Below are 17,692 nucleotides of genomic sequence, written 5' to 3'. Positions count from 1 at the left end.
TGGCTACAGCTCTAATTTGACCCCTAGCCTGGGAACCTCCATATGCCGTGAGAGCAGCCCAAGAAAATAGCAAAAAGACAAAAAACATTTAAGGTAATTATTGATATGTATGTTCTTATTGCCATTTTATTAATTACTTTGGATTTGCTTTTGCTGCTCTTTTTTCTTTCCTTCTCTTGTTCTTTTTTGCCTATAGAAGTTCCTTTAGTATTTGTTGTAAGGCTGGTTTAGTGTTGCTGAATTCTCTTAGCTTTTGCTTATCTGTGAAGGTTTTGATTTCTCCTTCAAATCTGAATGAGAGCCTTGCTGGGTAATCTTGGCTGGAGGTTTTTTCCTTTCATCATGTTAAGTATATCATGCCACTCCCTTCTGGCCTGCAGAGTTTCTGCTGAAAAATCTGCTGATAACCTTATTGGGGTTCCCTTGTATGTTGTCTCTTTTCCCTAGCTGCTTTCAAGATTTTCTCTGTCTTTAATTTTGGTCAGTTTGATTAATATCTGTTCTCCTCCTTTGTTTCCATAGCGACTTTGCCAAGGCCCTGTGAGCCAATGCCTGATGATGGTGAGTCCGTTAGCATGTGGCAGCCTCTTGAGCAGCACAATCTGTTTAGATTTCCTTGGTCCATTAACAGAAGTTGCCTGGTCGTTGCGTGATTTCCTGCATTGTCGAGAAACCTCCATGGGTTTGGAGTTCACAGATATGTACTTCTCAATTCAGGGACACTGCAACAGGGCCGTGGGATACGTCTCCCCTCCTCGAGAGTCCACAATCCAGTGGACCCTGTGTCTCGGACAAACCCCAAGTCTGTTGGAAATTACAGTAACTCTGGCTCGGGTCGTCAGTGTCAGAAAGTGAGCCACATGGACAAGGAGAAATCTCGACAAGGCTCTTTACTTCTGCACAAGGGCCCAGGAACTCCAAAAAGAGTGCACCTCTTTTTTTTTTTTTAAACAACCCTTTAAAAATGTAAAGACTCACAGACATTATGGTTACCAAAGGTGGAATGAGGAAGGGAGAGACAAATAAGGAGTATGGGATTAGGGAGTTCCCACTGTGGCACAGTGTGTTAAAAATCTGACTGCATTTTTTTCCTGTGCCTACTTGGCATCTACATGTCTTCTTTGGAGAAATGTCTACTTAGGTCTTCTGCTCATTTTTTGATTGGGCTGTTTGTTTTTCTCTTGTTGAATTGTGTGAGTTGTTTGTATATTTTGGAAATTAATCCCTTGTCAGTTGCATCATTTGCAACTATTTTCTCCCATTCCACAGGCTGCTGTATTTTCTTTTCTTTCTTTTTTTTTTTTTTTTTTTGATAGTTTCCTTTGCTATACAAAAGTTTGTAAGTTTGATTAGGTCCCATTTGTTTATTTTTGTTTTTATTTCTATTTCCTTGGAAGACTGATGTAAGAAAACATTTGTATGGTTGATGTCAGAGAATGTGTTGCATATGTTCTCTTCTGGGAGTTTTATGGTGTCTTGTCTTATGTTTAAGTCTTTAAGCCATTTTGAGTTTATTTTTGCACATGGTGTGAGGGTGTGTTCTAGCTTTATTTATTTATATGCAGCTGCATAATACATATACACAAGGAAATATTACTCAGCCATAAAAAAGAATGAAATAATGCCAGTTGCCGCAACATGGATGCAATTAGAGATTCTCATACTAAGTAAGTCAGAAAGAGAAAGAAAAATACCATATGATATTATTTATATGTGGAATCTAAAATATGGTACAAATGAACCTATCTACAAAACAGAAGCACACTCACAGACATGGAGAACATACTTGTGGTTGTCAAGGGTAGTAGCAGAGTAGGAGGGACGAGAGTTTGGGGTTAGTAGGTACAAACTGTTACATTTAGAATGGATAAGCAATGAGGTCCTACGTACAGCACAGGGAACTATATCCAATCTCCTGGAATAGAACATTATGGAAGATAATATAAGAAAAAGAATGTGTGTGTATGTATGTGAGTGTGAGTATATATATATATACATGTATATAAAAATATATATGACTGGGTCACTTTGCTGTACAGCAGAAATTTTTGTAACATTGTAAGTCAACTATAAATGAAATTTTTTTTAATTAAATAAAAAATAAAATAAAATACAGCAACAACAGCAAAAAAGAATATGACCACAGCAGCTCAGGTTGCTGTGGAGGAATAGGTTAGGTCCCTGGCCCAGTGTAGTGGATTAAAGGATCCAGCATTACCATAGCTGTGACATAAGTCAGCAGTTGTGGCTCAGATTCAGTCCCTGGCTAGGAACTTCCATATGCTGTGGGTGTGGCTGTAAAATTTAAACTAAAAAAAAAAAAAAAAAGTATAGGATTAACAGGTACAAAGTACTATACATAAAACAGATAAGCAACAAGGATTTACTGCATAGCTGCATAGCACAGATAATTATAACTAATGTCTTATAATAACCTGTAATAAGATATAATCTAAAAAAAAAAACAGAATCACTTTGCTATATACCTGAAACTAACACTGTATTATAAATAAACTACAATTTTTTTTTGTCTTTTTGCTATATCTTGGGTAAACTACAATTTTTAACACACACACAAAAAAACAAAATTAAAACCATTCTCATAGGGTATACAAAAATAAGCCATGAGCTAGAACTGACATGTCTGTTGACCTCTGAATTAGAATAATTCAGTAAGGAGTTCCCGTCGTGGCGCAGTGGTTAACGAATCCGACTAGGAACCATGAGGTTGCGGGTTCGGTCCCTGCCCTTGCTCAGTGGGTTAACGATCTGGCGTTGCTGTGAGCTGTGGTGTAGGTTGCAGACGCGGCTCAGATCCAGCGTTGCTGTGGCTCTGGCGTAGGATGGTGGCCACAGCTCCGATTCGACCCCTAGCCTGGGAACCTCCATATGCCGCAGGGGCGGCCCAAGAAATAGCAAAAAGACAAAAAAAAAAAAAAGAATAATTCAGTAAAAACAAACTTCTCTGAAAAAACAAATTTAAAATCTTAGTTAACAGACATTTCTTTCTCGTACATGTCCAAAATGGGTATTCTTGATTAGTTGGCATCTATTCTTACTTTCCAAGTTGTGATTCAGAGACACAGACATCTTCTATGTCCTGGATCCTTCATTTCCTCACAAAGCTTTTAAGATTGCCATTGCAGGAGTTCCCATCATGGCACAGCGGAAATGAACCAACTAGGAACCATGAGGTTGTGGGTTCGATCCCTGGCCTCGCTCAGTGAATTAAGGATCTGGCATTGCCGTGAGCTGTGGTGTAGGTCAAAGCTGCAGCTTGGATCTGAGGTTGCTGTGGCTATGGTCAGCAGCTGTAGCTCTGATTGGATCCCTAGACTGGGAACCTCCATACGCCACAAGTGTAGCCCTAAAATACAAACAAACAAAAAAAAAAACAAAAAGTTTGCCACTGCAGCAGAAAGAATATGGAGAATTGCATGGGGAGATTCTTGTGAACAAGGCCTTCTGGGTACAACTTCCATCAGAACTCCTTCATGTCAGCATATCTAACTGTAGAACAGGCTAGGAAAACTTGTTTTGCTGTGTGCTCAAGAGGAAAAGGAAACAGACTTGGGTAACAGTGAGCAAATCTCCATTACAATGTCCAATGAATTTAAGTAGCCAGGCCCAATTATTCAAAGTGTGTGTGTATATATATATATATATATGTATATATATATACTTTGCCAGCATATTATTTAACCTGTTGGTACCATGTATAATATGCCAGATGATGAGTTTCAATAGCTCCTATGATAATTACAAGCTATTATTCTTTCATCTTTCTCTATGTTCCCAACTACTACACACAAGATTCACATTCCTACAGGAATGATCATGACACATCCAGTCTTGGAGGCCCCACCCTCCCTTTCTCAATTACCTGTCATTCCATGAAAGAAGCATTGCAAATACAACTTTGCTAACCTCATACATCTAGTTAATGGCAAGATTTCCAAGAGAATTTCAGATCTCCTTATCACAGTGATATTTTCATCCTATCCTACTGCCTTGCCTCCCCAAACTGAGATAGCCACTAACCATCTGTCTTCTCTTTGAGGGGAAAAGTTTTGTCTTATTAATATTCTTTTTATTGCTAGTGCCTAGAACATAGCTATGTGCTCAAAAAAGATTTTCTGTATAAATTTTGCACCTAGGAGTTCCCGTCGTGGCGCAGTGATTAACGAATCCGACTAGGAACCATGAGGTTGTGGGTTCGGTCCCTGCCCTTGCTCAGTGGGTTGATGATCCAGCACTGCCGTGAGCTGTGGTGTAGGTTGCAGACGCGGCTCGAATCCCGCGTTGCTGTGGCTCTGATGTAGGCCAGTGGCTACAGCTCCGATTCAACCCCTAGCCTGGGAACCTCCATATGCCGTGGGAGCGGCCCAAAGAAATAGCAAAAAGACCAAAAAAAAAAAAAAAAAAAAAATTTGCACCTAACAATGATTGGTAGAATTAAATTCTACCCATATGAGTCATTACTGGTCTTCATTTTGAAAATCAGTCACCATTTCCATTAGTTCAAATTCCCTAATAATTTTCTCACCTCCACTGGGGACTTTCCTATAATGTACTTTGTTATCAGTCTGAATTGTTCAGGTGTATAATTATATTAATGCACATTATTAAAACAATGAGTTTTCCAATTTGATTGGAGTATTGAAGGCATGTGAATAAGTAACATTTCATTTGTTAATTTAAAAAAGAAGTGATGATAGCAAGGGGTCTCTTGAGAGCTGTAGATAAGATTGACTCAACCCCACCCCTGACACACACACATCCCAATTCAACTTTGTAAGGAGGTCCAAAGCCCTCTCCAGGTTTCAGCTGATTCATGAGAGCTCATGTTCTCATGCCAACACCTTTCCCTACCTCCTGGTTCTGATAGCCAATCTCTGCTTTGCCCTACCTCAACCCATATATATCCTCCTCAGTAGTTCTCTATTGTATACACACTCTTAAATCCACCAGATTCTCTCAGAGTTCAATTTACTTTAAAGTTGATGAACTAATGTACTTAAGCTTCAGAAACTCTCATTTATACAGGTCCCTTTTAAGAATCTGTTCTATATGCTTAATTTGCAACTTTATGCTCTTTTTCAGAAATGAGGCCTCCTGAATTATATAACCTTCAAACCTGTCAGAGCCTGGCTCTGCTCACACCAAGGAAGCTCTGCTCACTTCATTGGAAGCTTTGGGAGTTAGAAATCACAGAACTGACCTAGAGTCTGCCTTCCTAGAGCTTCCTTGTTGATACCCTTTCCTCTCCCCTCTATTTTTTTTCCCTTTTATGCCCGTAAGTCAGTAAAACAGTTCCCTGTAAACTGAAACACATGCTAAGGAAGAATGTCCAGGAGCTCCCCTGTGGTTCATTGGGTTAAGGGCCTGGCATTGTCAATGCTGTGGCATGGGTTCGATCCCTGGCTCGAGAACTTCCATGTGCTGCAGCACGGCCAAAAAAAAAAGAATGTCCATCTTTGGAAGAAAATGTGGACTTCTGCATCAATATCCTATAGTATTCGGGAGTTAATATTGTGGCACAGCAGAAATGAACCCAACTAATATCCATGAGGAGGTAGGTTCAATCCCTCACCTTGCTCAGTGCGTTGAGGATCCTATGTTGCCATGAGCTGTGATATGGATCTCAGATGAGGCTCAGATCCCAGGTTGCTGTGGCTGTGGCTGGCAATTGTGGCTCTGAATTGACCCCTAGTCTGGGAACTTCCATGTGCCACAGGTGCAGCCCTAAAAAGCAGGAAAAAAAAAATCCTATAGTATGCACAAATGATAAAATAGACTTTTTAAAGCATACAATTTGTTGTTTGCCATACAATTGGTTATTTTTATATTTGTAGAGACTTATATAAACTCTGGATCAACTGCTCATCAGTAAATTCCTATATTTTAATAGGATTAACCAAATAAAATAGAATCTTAGTTGGCAAAACCCTTAAAGGGTATCTAATTCAAGCATTCAACTTATGTTAGAGTGCTATTTTCATGAAGTAGCCACAAAGCCTACAATCATTCACTTCTAATAATGGGTGGTCTAGTCCATTTTTTGGCAGTTCTGTTATGAAGTTTTCCTAAGTAGAATCAAAATCTATTCCCCTGTGTCATCTAAGCATTGGTTCTATTTCTACCCCTTATGGACCTTTGAAATAATCTAGTTTCTCTTTTACATGACAGTATTTCTAATATTTCAAAATACTATCATATTTTTTCCTGCTGCTTAATTTTCTTTTCTATAATTCAATAGTTCCTCTTAAAGTCATTAACTGAACCTCAAAAACTGTGTTAAAGCTTTTGTAATCTTAGGTATATCCACAGCCCCTGCTATGGAATAGGTAAAGTAATTCCAAACTGATTCCCTAGGTGTTATAGATATACCCTTTTTTAAAAGGTCTCCTTCTTTGATCAAAGAAGTTCTATATGAAAGCTCTAAGGTTAAAAAGTCAAATAGATGTCTTTGTTTGCGGGAACTTTCAGAGTCTTTAATATGCTGGTAAGGATTGAGAAACTCCAAGAGGAAATAAACACACAACTACGCAACTTTTTTATAACAATAGTATTTGGAAAGCACTTTGAATTTCAAGTTGGACTGTCCTAAGTTCCATACTCAAATTTTCCACTTCCTATGTGATCTTGGGGAAATTCCTCAGCCTCTCATAGACTCATTTTTCTCTTTTGTGAAAATGGGATTACAAAGTCTATCTCCATGGTTGTTGGAAAACTACAGGTACAGTAGGTACACACCTTACATGGTGTCTAGCCTATAGAGAGTACCCAATAAATAGTAGTAATTATTATATTTCCATGTGATCCAATGAAGTGCAAGTTCTTTCCAAATTAATCACATCATATACAACTATTGGCAAATATGTAAGGTAAATGTCTCTGAGTGTTTGCATTATATTCTTCTTTTATTCTTCCTTAAAAACAATATACATTCAAATATCTCCACCTTCTCAAAGCAATAACATAGATACATGCTGCGAAGCATGCTGGGATAAAGAGAAAATGAAAGGAAGAAAATTTAGGAAGCCTCTAAGGACTATGTACATTGTTGGATCAGTATCAGAGTTGGTTGGATAGGTTACCTTCCCAATTGCAGTACCAACCCACTCCTTGGAAACAAGAAGCAAATAGAGTTGTCAGGTTTAAAAAGCACAAATATATACTTCCCAAACTCTGCAAATTATTGTAACTTATTTTAAGATGGGCTCTGTTGTTCTGAGGTATTCTTGAGGAAAGCAAAAATTAGAGTTGGCAGCATGAAAAGCTAGTAGATCAACCTTAGCAACAATTAATAGCTACCTTACAGGTTATTTTAATGATTAAATAAAACAATACATATAAAATGCTTAGAACTAAAGAAATCAACTATTGTCATGATCATTATCATCACCATCAGAGAAGGGGAGACAGCTGTAGAAGTAAGAGAGAGGGAGAATTTCAATCCCACAGCATGATAAAGCAGAGACACTCAAAGCAGAAAAAATCCTGGCTGAAAGACAGTTCCAGTGCAGTTTTTTTTTTTTTTTTTGGTCTATAAGGTCCTCAGTTTCCTCATTTGTGAAACAATCTCCAGGAGTCTTTCTAGCCCTAAATTCCAACTCCAGACTCATGTGTGCCTAGGTACTGAATGTGAAGGCAATGACTGGCATGTTTGGGATCAGGGGGAAAAACAGATGAGAGAAAAGGAGCAGGAGAATCAAGCATGGATCCCAAGGTGTGACTCTTCAGTCAGGAGCTCCAGGTAGGAGAAAGGAGGTGCTGGAAAAGACTAGTCCAAGGCCAAATTCCCACATGGACTATCCTCCCAAGCACTGCTCTGGATCATGATGTACATGCTAGGAGCAGCACGTGTGAGTCTGTGTGATTTTTTTTCTGGTCTTAGCCACTGTAGTAGGGCTCAGTATTAGGCAGAACAGTGACAAATAATCACATACTTAGCAGTGACAGAACCTAGACCTGTAAGGTTGCCTGATAAGATTCTGAACATCTAGTAAAATTTGAATTTCAGATAATTAATAAATTTTTTTAGTATAAGTAAATCCCAAATAGTGCAAAGAATGTCTTTATACTAAGCATTTTTTGTTGTTTATCTGAAATTTAAAGTAAATGGTCACCTAGTCATTTTATTTGTTAAAATCAGTAGCCCTGAGTCCCAGGGTTAGCTGCACATAAACAATTTGTACAAATGTTTTATATAATAATCTCACCACTTAAAATTTTAGGACCAGACTCTTCAATACACACTTGACTTGTACCTCTAGAAATATCCTCTTTATCTGATAACTTGTCAAGGTCAGAGTTTCTCTAGACAGGGCATTAAACAGTATGTCCTTAAGTAGGAATATCATTTCTCTCCTCTGCTCATGTGGATAGCGTGGATAGTAACTGAAAAAATTATCTTTGGCATTCAACTGATCTGGATCCAAATCCCAGATCTTTGCTAACTTGGTGTGTGCCTTTAACACAGGTACATATATTTGAATGCCTTAATACCCTCATTTGCATAATGGGGCTACAGTATTAACTTCCTAAAGCATTCCTAATGAGATCATTGAAGTACTCAGTACACAGATATTAAGCACCTAACAAGGGTCAATGAGATGATTTTGCATGTTTATGTATCAATTCACACATTTCGTCTAAAGGCTTAATTTGACAGAAGAGAATAAATGCATTTATTCTTATTCCCACTCACTCCTAGAAAGGATGATGTAGATAAGAAGTATATGTCATGTTCAGAATGTAGAAATTGTCTAAGGCTGGTGATAATGAAGTTAAGGAAGCAAATTCAATCATGGCTGAGCAATGTTTCCGCATTTGGAGAAGGTGAGGAAAATATGTGGATTTCCAAACCAACCTTCCAGAATATGTTAGAATCCAACTCATTTCTACTTTGATTCTTTTAGGGAAAATCCATCTTTTACTACTTGACTTTCATAGTAAAAACAGTTTTTAAATTTGCTAGGATTTGCTTCATTTCCCCTCCATTATTTTTCATTTTTTAATTATTTTAAGGCCGCACCCACAGCATATGGAAGTTCCCAGGCTAGGGGTTGGAATCAGAGCTATAGCTGCCAGCCACAGCCACAGCCACAGCCAGGTGGGATCCGAGTTGTGTCTGCAAGCTACACCACAGTTCATGACAATGCTGGATCCCCTACCCACTGAGTGAGGCCAGGGATCAAACCCGAATCCTCATGGATACTAGCTGGATTTGTTTCTGCTGCACCACAATGGGAACTCCCGCCCCTCCATTATTTTTGACAACTGTAATATGAATCTCTTCTATAAACTCAAAATGCAAAACATATAACTTTGTTTTTCTTTACATCAACCTATTTCTGCTTCTGAATGCCATTCTACTGAGTGCTAGAAACAATCTTGGTCACTTCTGAGTTCTGTTCCTGCCCCTTCTATTCCCAACAGCTGCATCTAAATTGCATCCAAAGATCTTAAAATGTGCTAAGGGAAGTTGGGGAATGAAGGTGTTGCCTTCAGGTTCTGAGTCCTCACCTGAACATTTTGGCCCCTCTGAGACATTCCTCATCCTGCCCCCTGCAATCCTTGGTCCACTTCAGCTATTTGCTCATAGAGTTATAAAACTACAGAGCATAGCAAAGAAGCGATTTAATGTTAATTGAATATTGATAAAGGAGGAGGGGGAAATTTAATTGAGTTAATTAGTTGCTTAGTTGCTAAGGTAACTTTTCTCCCAGTTAGAAAGAAATTGTCTCAGGATTAGAGCCAGCCTTGAGAGAAAGAGATATATTATCAGCCTTTCTCTTTCAGTCTTAGAAAAAGTCTGAATAATCAAAGCAAGGTGGGATGGAAAAAGAAGCTCTAGGAATAAAAGACGGTGCAGAGCTTCCCAACACAGACAGATATCAGCCAAGAAAAAGCAAGGAACTCTCTCTTTTTTTTATTTTTATTTTTTGCTTTTTTGAGGGCCACATCTTTGGCATATGGAACTTCTCAGCTCAAATTGAAGCTGTAGTTGATGACCTATACCACAGCCACAGCAATGCCAGATCCAAACCATGCAGCTCATGGAAACACCAATGCCAGATCCTTAACCCAGTGATCAAGGCCAGGGATCAAACCTGCATCCTCATAGATACTAGTCAGGATCATTACCGCTGAGCCACAATGGGAACTCCAGGAGCTCTCTTCCAGGAGAGAGCTAGCTAATTAGTGAGATAAATGAGCACAACAGCTGAGTAAGGAATACATTGACCCATGAGCCAGGATAAATTTGAGCAACAAGAAAAAAGGCAACAAACATTTTAATATTCAAATTACAAGGGCCTCCCAGTTTGAAGAAAAATGCTGAGAAATTTTATAGGTGAGACAAAGTAGAAGTTTTCATAAGGCAGAAAAGGAAGTAAATTACATTCGGTTAAGAGAATGCTGGTAAAGTTTTAAAAAAGTAGCATTTCACTTGCCTTTTCCAAAAGTATTTAATCTTGATCTCTGATTCAAAAAAATCAACAAACAAAAAACAGTAGAGATGACTACTCACCGTGTTATCTCAGTGATATATATCATAGAAAAAATAAAATTTGCTGAATTGTGTGCCATTCCTGTCCCCTCAGTTAACCATGTCAAAAACAATACACTCACTGGGCCTTTTTACCAATGAGCAGGCTCCCCCAAACACTGTCCAATATAGCTACCAAAATTATAGTTATTATGGCTATAACTATGGGAATGATCTGTGTTGTGTTTATAAAACCTGTCCTGGAAGCCTCACCATGGGAATGGGAAACCAGACACCCATCTAATATATAATTGTTTGGGGATGTACAAGATGTCAGTTACTGAACAAATGGGGCCCTGTATATCCAACCGCCTGTCTGATGTCTCCTGCTGGATGTTTTAATGTCACTTCAAAGGAAGGTCATCTCCCAGGGCTCCCTCTCTCAATGGAACCATCCCCAGTCTTACCCAGACCAGAAGCCTCCAAGCCATCCTTAACCGAATTATTGTCCTGTTTAGTCAACCCCTACTTTATTTCATCCTCCAAATATTTTTTCCAAATTTGCCCTTTTTCTACACATCTCCAGCTCTATCTCCCCAGGGTAAGTTACACAATCTCTCACCTGCCAGCGCTTCCTATTTGACTGAATGTGCTCTCATCCAGTCTGCATTGCCCCCAGCTGTTCTCCACACTCCGGTGGGAGTGATGGTTATGACATGCAAACCAGACCTTATCTGGATAAGGTCCCCATAAGGCATCATTGGCTTTCCAACACCCATCACAGCTTAAACCCTTCAATAGCTTCCTGCTTCTCCTAGGATGAGGACACAAATGTCCAGCACTGATCCCAGGCCTTGCATGGTCAGTAACGGTTAATTTCTTGAGCACTGATCATCCGCATCTCGGCCTCTCCACTCCAGCCCCACTAGTCTCTAGTACTTAACTTACATCCGTTCTTCTCTCGGGGTGTTTTGCATGTGCTGACTGCTCTTCCCTCCCCTCTGAACCTAATTAACACTTACTCAGCCCAAGCATACTTCCCCCAGAATCTAGACCAGGTGAAATTCTCCTTGTGTGAGATGTTGGAATGTGTTTTTTCTCTCTCCTGTAGTCCTTCTCTCTTGGTTATTTTGTATCCGTTCCTCTGATGATTTCAGTAAATGTCTGTCAGCTCCAACGGAGTAAAACCTTAGATGTTGTTATGGGTTGCACTGTGTCCCCTCAAAAAAGATAGGTTGGAGTTCTACCCCCCAGTAGCTGTGAATGTGATATTTAGAAACAGGGACTCTGTAGATTTAAGCAAATTAAGATGAGGTCATTAGAGCTGGCCTTAATCCAATGTAACCAGTGTCCTTATAAGAGGGTACTTTGCTCAAAGAACACAGGGAGACCACCTGTGAAGACAGAGGGAAGATGTTCACGTGAAGGTGGAGACAGATTGGAGCTATGCCATCACAAGCCAAGGAACACGGGGCCTTTCAGACACTAGGAGTGACAAGAGACTTTGGAGAGAGCATGGCCTCAATAACACCTTGATTGTAGACTTTTTCACCTCCAGAAGTGTGCGAGGATAAATTTCCATTGTTGAAACAAATACAACAAAACAGAAGTAGACTAATAGATACAGAGAACAAAACTAGTGGTCACCAGAGGAGTGTGAGGTGGGGAGAGGGCCAAATAGGTGAAGGAGAGTAAGAAGTACAAACCACTAGGTATAAAATAAATGTTACAGTGATGTAATATGCAGCACAGGAAATAAAGTCAATAATTTATAGTAACTGTATGGAGTATAATCTATTAAAATACTGAACTACTATGTTGTACACATGAAATTAATACAATATTGTAACTCTACCACACAACACCTTAATGTAAATAAATAAATAAGTAAATTACTGTTGTTTTAAGCCACCCAGTTTGTGGTACTTTGTTATAGCAACTACAGAAAACTAATACAGACTGCAAGCCATATGAAGGCAGAGACTTTATGAATTTTTACTCATCATTGCCTTCCCAACTCCAGCACAGTACCAGGTTATATAATCACATTCTGTAACAATAATCTTTGAATAGAAAAGGTGACTTTCACAAGTACTTGGGAAGTCTTTACAAAGAATTCTTGCCTACCCACAAAATTGACTCCACCCCCAGGAGGGTTCATCCTCATAGCTTGAAGTATCTTAATAAAGGAAAGAATTTCCTCCCCTCTGTACAAGGTACAGTAGCCAGGATCACCTGAGTCTTTCAGGCAGACTCCCTCTTGCCCTGAATTATCTGAGTAATTCCATAATTATCTGCTTCACTTTGGTTGCACAGATATTTAGCTCTGCACGTAGGTGTGGTAATTGGTTACTGGCCAGAGAACACAAAACGCATGTGCCTCTAAAACATGTGCCTACAGAAAGGAGTCTGTTTAAATTAAACTGAAATGCAGCCCTAAGAGTTGGTTAAAAACAGCTCTAAACGATCAGTTACTGAGTAGTGAACACTGGGAGAAAAATGATGCCATCTTTGTCTTTAAATCTAATATGAAAGAAAACAGGAGTATAGAAAACTGGAATAGTGAACACAGGAACATACCAGGGTCCACAGGTGCCAGATTCATGGCATGGAGCAGATGTTCTGTAACAGAGTTCAGATCAGAGGATGACTAGGGAAATCCATGACATATAATGTTAATAAATAAATAGATAAATAAAGCAAATTATGCCACAGTATGTTTAGTATGAGCTACTTATATAAATATTTTTAAATAGAAAACAAAGCCCCCATACATGTGCCTGTATGTTTATATAATCACAACAAAATAATTAGGAGAGTATACAGTAGCATATGGGTAGGAGAAGAGGCAACACGAAAAGACTTTTAATTATTACCTTAGATATATCTGCATTATTTGAATTGTTAAAATGAGATTAGTTTTCTAATTCAAATGACTGAAATTTTAAAATCACCACCAATGAAAAAAGTAAAATAAAATACATTTATAAAACTATTTATCTTCACATCCACCCAAAAATGATACCAGTCTGAGAGTGGCAGTGTTGGTTCTGTCAATCCTTCTGTTGTTCTCTCATGTATGAATAGTTGAGGTGAAAACCCCCACTTTCCCCTTATGAGAGGCCCACCAGCCCTTCTGCGGCTGGGAGTACCTCTCTGCAAATGGGCACGCTTCAGCACATGGGCTGCAAAGAAACTAAGGATCTGGGTTCCACCTCCTCCACCCCAGAAAATAAGCACATAAATAATACATTTGGTGCCAAAAGAAAATCCTATCTCCCTGATTCAGAGGCTTACATTTAGCAGAAGGCTGCCAGGGTGTGCAATATTTAGGTGGTTGGTAAGGGTGACTAAAGGCTTAATGTATCTGATAATGCCAAGTGTGAGGAATTAGTCGGAACTAGGCTTGAGAGCAGCAGCATTTTAATGATTTATTGAATTTCTCTTAAGGTCAGTAGTTTATGATTTGCCATTTTAAAAATGTACTATAAAAAAATAGATGTGTATTTTGCTTTACAGGAACCGAATCGTTTTCTAAATGCATTTTTTAAGAAGAGAAATCAGTACAAATGACCACTGCCAGCATACCCCATGTCTAAACTAATCACATGAACTCCAGCCCCGATAAGCAGCTTTATGAATGTTATTGGTGGAAATATAGTTTCCAGAAGGAAAAGAGACCATCGTTAGGTCAGAAAGTTGGAGTTATCAGCTTGCAACATTATTCCTGTTGTATAATTTTACCTCTAGGACTATTATTTCAATTCAAGTGTACCGGAAATTCAGAGTTAGCCTAATCTGTCATCTCATTCAGGGGCTTTGAAATAACATTTTTTCATATTCTGAGGTGCCTGCATGGCATTCACATTTTCTCCTAGTAGTTCGAATCACTGGTAGAAAACATGAGAGTTAAATCAAAAAAGAGATGCTGAGTGCTGCCTCCAGAAGCCCAGCTCTCTGCCAGGAGCCCCTGACCAAGCACCAGATTCTATCCCAACAGGGTGTGATCCCTCCTCAAAGTGGAAAATTATGTAGCATCTTACATAAAAATCATACAGAGGAGTGAAAACGTGGCAAAATTTACACCTCCTGACTCTCAGTGAAAATTCTCTCCCCTGGACCATACTGCCTACAAAAATGTATTAATGTATTTACCACAATAAATACGTAGCAAGTGCCCATCACACACCAGGTGTTGTTCCTACTCCTAGGAGCATGCCAATGCATGAGCAGACATGGCTGGTGGCTTCACAAAGCTTGGTGTCTTACTGACATGAAAAGCAATGTAAAGATCAATGATGCATAGGTTGAAGTGATAGAGAATATACAGGATTCATGATCAGGGCATCTCAACTAGGAGGGAGGATGTTGGCAATCTGAACTCAGGTAGAAATACATATAACATGGAGGAAGGGGAACTAGAGAATAAAGTTTCCTGAGAGTGGAAACTGTACAAGCAGTGGGTGGGAAAGTCAGAGAGCCTAGAGCCTGAAGTAAGTGTGAGGACTTGGTATTGTCAAAACAAAGATTGTGAAAAAGGAAATAGTGAGACAGGCTGGGGTGATGAAAAAGATGCTGAACTGCTTCTGGAATCCTGTCTAAAGACAGTGGGAAGCCACCTGTAAGTTGTACATAAGGGAATTCAATGATCACATTTGCATCTCACTGAAAGCCCACCTGCAATGTGGACGGTAGGTCAGAAGGACTTGTAGAAATTCAGCAGAGAGATTAAGAAAGTTTGTATAAGTGGGTATGGAAGGAAAGAGAACCAATCAATATTTAGGAAGTAGAAATGAGAACACTTGCTAATTGTTTGAATGGAGTAGGGAAATTAAAGGAAAAAAAAAGGCAAATCTGACTTCCAGCTTTCTGCCTCAGTCATCTGAGTAGAAAGAGATGCCATTCATTCATAAACATGGGGAACGCATCCAGAGGGGCAAGCTCACGGCAGAAATCCAGGTTTACATGTGTGCTGAGAGGATGCCCAGGGAGGGAGATTTTTTAAATAATTATGCCAGCCTTTCACCATCTGGAAAGAGAAAGTCTCCTCAGGGAAGATTCTGTTGTTGTTCTTTAAAGAGTAGCCTGGCTGTTTTGTAAAAATTAAAGTTAAAAAGTACCCCTTTGTTCTGTGGGGTGGGGGGGAAGTTCTCCTTCCCAGAGGCTTGGGAAAGAAAATCAGTTCCTCTCTTTAGTATATAAGAAGATAAACTAATTTGCTTAAGGAACCTAGATGCCTTCTGAGAGAAAATTACTCAGATTCCTACCAAGATTCAAAAGCATGGACATCACTGGACAAGGACTGTAGGGCATGGTCAAGGTCTAGTGTCAAGATAGGACCCCAAGATTTCCAAGAAGAACTAACCAGAAACAGGAGCTTGTGGTCTTGCAATCTATCTTACTGGCTAAAAAACCCATGGGAAATGGCCAGCTCCCACATAGCATTAAACTGTAGTTTGAAACCACTCCTTCTGGCTTGTGTGTTGGTAAATGGTCTTTGTGCATGTGAGCCAGAGCCCTGGAGCATAAGACACAGCCCAGTGAAGCCCTGGCAAGGGTGAAGCAGCAGATCCAACACAAGGAAGAGACAAACATCCTTGGGATGTGCAGGACAGTTTTCCACAGTAACCTTATAAAGGAATAAGAGCAAAAGCAAGAAAGAATACCTAAGGCCATCGGGAATTGAATCTCTTTGGATAGAGTCCATTTTTGGAACATTCTGGACAAATGAGGATAGATAGGACATCCAAGAGAGATGTACTGAAATTTCTGTTCATAAAAGCAGGTGAGCTTTTGTGCTACTAAAGAGAAAAATAAGAGATTTGACTCTACACATTAAAAACTGGTGAATTAGGGGTGGAGCAAGATGGCGGAGGAGCAAGAGGTCACACACACCTTCTCCCACAAACACAGCAAAAAAACACATCTACATGTAAAATTACTTGCACAGAACATCAGCTGAATGCTGGCAGAAGAACTTAACTTCAAACTTCCAAAAAGGGCAAGTAACTCCTGACATAACTGGGTAGAACAAAAGAAAAAAAGAGAGAAAAGGAATCAGGTTGGGACTAGCATTCCCGAGAGGGAGCTGTGAAGGAGAAAAGGAACGCACATCCTGGGAAGCCACCTAATGGACAGAAAGATTGGCTAAGTCGGCGGGACCTCAAAGTCACTGAGAAAAATGCAGCAACTGGACCAAGAACTGCAAAGCAGAGTAAGAACCCCACAGATCATCTGAACCACCTGGACACCACAGCCTGAGATGTTCGGGTGGGGGGCTGGGTGCTGAGACTCAGGCTCTGGAGGTCAGTGCCAGGGAGAGAACTGGGGATGGCATGAGTGGCTAAGGAGCAAGGCGCCATTGTTGGGGAGGGGGGAGGAGGAGGGGCGGGTTGCCATAGGAAACTCCCTGCACTGGAGCATGCACATGTGGCTCTGCAGAGGCTATGGGTCGCAAGAAGCCTCTTGCTTGTTTAATGGAGATTAGGCGCTTCTTGTGCAGGCTACCGGTGGCCAGGCACCTATTGCGTGGGCTAAGGGCATAAGGGGGCTAAGTGCGACATGATGCCTCTTGCATGATCCACAAGTGGCAGGGACAGGCTGCGGCTGTTGTCTCAGAGGCCAGAGGGAGGCGTGGCTTGCCACCACTGGGGGCCTGGGAGTCGGCTCCACCAGCGACCCCAGTTACCTCAGAGGTTGCCAAAAAAGAAAAAAAGAAGGCATTGCAACCAAGCACCATACACTGTTGCTCTCACTCCTTTAGGAACACACCCATCCTGCAGCTGCCACTGCCAAACACTTTGGGGAACCCCTAGACACTTGGTCACTGTCCCTTCCCAAGACCCTACAACTAGGAGTAACTGGTGCAGCACCTCCTGAATGGGCTAAGTGGGACAGGGTGCCTCTTGCGTGGTCTGCAGGCGGCAGGGGCAAACCTGCTGCAGTTATCCCTGATTCCAGAGGTAGGCGTGGCCCACTGCCATTGGAGATATCTGAACAAAAATCACTTGCAGCACCATTCACCTAAAGGGCACCACAGAGGAGGGCATTGTGACTGAACACCCCTGTTGGTGCACTCGCACCCCAGGGAACACACCCGCCCTGCTGTTGAAACTGCTAAACATTCTGGGTAGTACCCACACACCTGATCTCTTTCACTTTCCAGGATCCTTCAACTAGGAGCACCCTTTACAACAC

The 17,692-nt window shown here is 40.4% G+C and overlaps 1 protein-coding gene across 15 annotated transcripts in view; it reads right to left on the bottom strand.

Moving 5' to 3' along the window:
- Positions 1-17,692, bottom strand: part of LOC106505748 (uncharacterized) — a 1,225,997-nt gene that overhangs the window by 891,250 nt on the left and 317,055 nt on the right. The window contains exon 3 of one of the 15 annotated variants that reach the window (XR_014824373.1): positions 9,932-13,117. The exons of the other annotated variants lie outside the window; for them this stretch is intronic. The gene's annotated coding sequence lies outside the window, so the exon portion shown is untranslated. Of the gene's footprint in view, positions 1-9,931; positions 13,118-17,692 lie in introns of those variants that run through there. 15 annotated transcript variants of the gene reach the window in all.

Source organism: Sus scrofa, chromosome 13 (assembly GCF_054392235.1).
Source record: "Sus scrofa isolate SSC_HxYL_T2T_F1_AM1 chromosome 13, Sscrofa_HxYL_maternal_Yorkshire_Landrace_v2.0, whole genome shotgun sequence".
NCBI lineage: Eukaryota > Metazoa > Chordata > Mammalia > Artiodactyla > Suidae > Sus > Sus scrofa.
Note: the sequence above shows the minus strand (reverse complement) of the source record. Positions and strands in the feature narration are given on the sequence as shown.